Source organism: Schistocerca serialis, unplaced genomic scaffold (assembly GCF_023864345.2).
Source record: "Schistocerca serialis cubense isolate TAMUIC-IGC-003099 unplaced genomic scaffold, iqSchSeri2.2 HiC_scaffold_1420, whole genome shotgun sequence".
NCBI classification, from domain to species: Eukaryota; Metazoa; Arthropoda; class Insecta; order Orthoptera; family Acrididae; genus Schistocerca; species Schistocerca serialis.
In genome coordinates this window covers 1,033,608-1,037,012 of record NW_026047648.1, presented here as the reverse complement: position 1 = coordinate 1,037,012, position 3,405 = coordinate 1,033,608, and the positions used below count along the sequence as shown (strand labels likewise).

General features: G+C 41.0%; 1 non-coding gene across 1 annotated transcript; it reads left to right on the top strand.

The window, feature by feature from the left end:
* Positions 1–3,328: 3,328 nt before the first annotated feature.
* Positions 3,329–3,405, top strand: Trnas-cga (transfer RNA serine (anticodon CGA)). The gene has a single exon. It is a non-coding gene; the product is annotated as a tRNA-Ser (tRNA).

Sequence of the window (3,405 nt, the reverse complement as noted above, 5' to 3'; positions counted from 1 at the left end):
ATTTCAATTTTATGTCTACTACTTGTTATTGTAATGGTCAGGTCTAGTAAGTTTACAATGGTGCCTACTTTGTCCTCAACTGTGAACTTAATACCTTTATGTCGGGTGCTGAACAATTAGATAACTCATTGCTAGTTAATTGTGACGTATATGGCACAGAAAGGAGACCGTGACCACTGGAGGTACTACACTTTAGTTATTTTATTTACATATTTGGATTTATGTTCCAGTCTTAGTGACCTCCAAACAGCCGTTTTCTAAACAGTGGTTTGTTTATTTACACACAGTGCTCAGGTTACCCTAAAATCTTGACAATGTACACCTCTATTAATACAAATAAATCAACCTGATGCCTGAAATATTTGTCTGGACTGTAGCCTTATATGGAACTGAATCGTGAGCAATAAACAGCATAGACAAGAGGAGAATAGAAGCTGTTTAAATGTCGTGCTGCAGAAGAATGCTAAAGATTAGGTGGGTAGACTGAACCACCAATTAAGAGGAAATGTTTTTGAACAACGTCCCACACATACACTCTATCGTTTTATTTTACCAATTTCACGTTTGTGACTAGTTTTGCCAACTGCGACCAGTGGCCATGCATCATTCCAGATGGATAATGTGGCGGATCCCAAAATTAATCACAAAGACTGGAACATCAAGTAACAAAATAAAAACAATGTATTATGGCCGTGGAACTTCTACGCTATCATAAACAGTTTATCACTTGCTGACCCACGAAGTTCTCCAATGACAGTAATGGAGAAGATCATGATACATAATGATAATGGAGAAGATCATGATAGATAAACAGGTACATAATCTGGGACGACAGAAATTTATGGCACCCCCTGCCTATAAGTGCAGTCACGTTAACATGAAACATTGAGAGATAAAAAGTAACGGTGAATTGGGATGTGTTGGCAGTAAAAATTTTAGAGAGAGACAAAGCCTCGAATACTGTAGGTGAGTTCAAATGGACGTAGGTTGCAGTAGTTATTCGGAGATTAAGAAGCTCGCACATGATGGACTAGATTGGAGATGTGATGAAATCGGTCTAAGGAGTGACGACCACAATATTTAAGCAGCAGTAATGCAGGTACGAAAAGCAGTCAGGCTGATCGAAGGCAAGAAAACCCGCATGCTGGCTGACCCTCATAGAATTCCAAACAGGTGTTTGTTCTTCCCTCGTTTGTCTCTTATTTTCCATTTCTCATCATCAGTAAAGAGTCCAACTGCAGCCTTTGGTCCACCAAACTTGTGTACATCTATTCTGCCTGAAAATTTCAACAACTGTTACAGTCCATCAAATAACAAAACTTATACAGATGCACAAAGCCACAGAGAAAGCAACACAAAGTCTAGAATGAGTTTTGGACTCGTTTCACTTAAATAGTACTGTCAAGTTAGAGCAGAGTACGGAAGCTGGCCTGGAGAAAATACAAGCAGTAACTGTGCACTCTGGTGTGGAAGTATTGCAGCACGACGACCGGCCATGAGTTAACATGGCTGTCAGCCGTGTAATGGGGGTGCCGAATGAACTGCCGTCTGTCGGAACAATGTCTCACACGTGTGCTGTTACTGTCGCTCCAACTTGCAGATGTGGACATGCTGACTATCGCCTGCATCTAAATAGGGTGGCTAGGGAGAGGTACTAGATGAGCATCTGGCAGGATGCGTGAGGCGACAACTTTTGGCTAGAATCAGGTTACAGACAGACAGCTTTGATAGGAATTAGAACTGCGTAGAACCATCAAATATGGAATAGTTACCAGAAAATATAAATTAGTTTGTTAAAACATTAGGATGCTGAATGAATAGGTAGATGAGCTTTTCTTATGTCAGGAAGGTGTATGAATTTCGGATGTGTCTTTTTTGCCTCTCTCAGCACCATGTACTCTCAGTGATGGAGAAATTAAATATAAGGGATTACAGGCTAGCATCATGTGTGTGTACAGTTTACTTGGAAAAGGGAGGGATGTTAACACAAAAGCAAAAATATACACTTCTAATTATAACACTCCTCAGGGGTCTAGCAGACTATCAGTGATTTAGGAGAAATCTAGACGAATTGTTGAGCTTTCTGCCAAACAAGTTGAATCAGTCATTAGTTTGTGAGGATTTTAATGCACTTTTCTTAGAAGATTATGACAGGTAAAAAGTGCTAGAACCATTATTTGGGTGTTTGAATCTGATTCTGGTAGTGAATTTAGCAACTTGTGCGCAGGGAGACAAGAGGACCCCGAATCAAAATATTTATTGACACAGCTCAGGCTGAACAAGTGATGTGCAAGAAATTGTTAATGGAAATGGGAAATTTATTTGAAGCCTATGATAGTATAAGTTCATATTCAGCAAAACCACTGGATTTTAATGAGTGTCTAAAATATTTGCAGATATATACATATTCTGACAAATTAATAATGCAGACATCTTTAGCGTATTTCTGCAGACTAGTATATTATGGAATAATTGCTTGCTTAAGTTAATAGCAAAGAGGGGAACTATTCATGCATCACTTATCTACTGGATGTACACCACGTTTCTCATTTTTTGAAGTATTGCAAGCGTTTCTATAGCTATCAAAGTTTCACAATTACTATTTTTCATGGCTATATGTCTGGGACTGGATGAAATTATTTTATACTTCTTGCCCCCTTTAAATAAAAATAAGTTTTTATTGTACTGTATTTTTAAAGTGTTACTGAATACAATGTGGCAGATACTGAAGATATAAAACAAATTTTTCCATGCTACCAGTCTCCTACGGGCATGTTTCAAAGAGGCAAAGGGCCGGCACGCAGTTTTAATCTGCCAGGAAGATTCATATCAGCGCACACTCCGCTGCAGAGTGAGAATCTCATTCTTGTAACATTCCCCAGGCTGTGGCTATGCCATGTCTCCGCAATATCATTTCTTTCAGGAGTGCTAGTTCTGCAAGGTTCGCAGGAGAGCTTCTGTTAACTTTGGAAGGTAGGAGACGAGGTACTGGCAGAAGTAAAGCTGTGAGGATGGAGCGTGAGTTGTGCTTGCGTGGCTCAGTTGGTAGAGCACTTGCCCCCGAGAGGCAAAGGTCCCGAGTTCGAGTCTCGGTCCGGCACGCAGTTTTAATCTGCCAGGAAGTTTCATATCAGCGCACACTCCGCTGCAGAGTGAAAATCTCATTCTGGAAACATTCCCCAGGCTGTAGCTATGCCATGTCTCCGCAATATCCTTTCTTTCAGGAGTGCTAGTTCTGCAAGGTTCGGAGGAGAGCTTCTGTTATCTTTGGAAGGTAGGAGACGAGGTACTGGCAGAAGTAAAGCTGTGAGGATGGAGCGTGAGTTGTGCTTGGGTGGCTCAGTTGGTAGAGCACTTGCCCCCGAGAGGCAAAGGTCCCGAGTTCGAGTCTCGGTCCGGCACGCA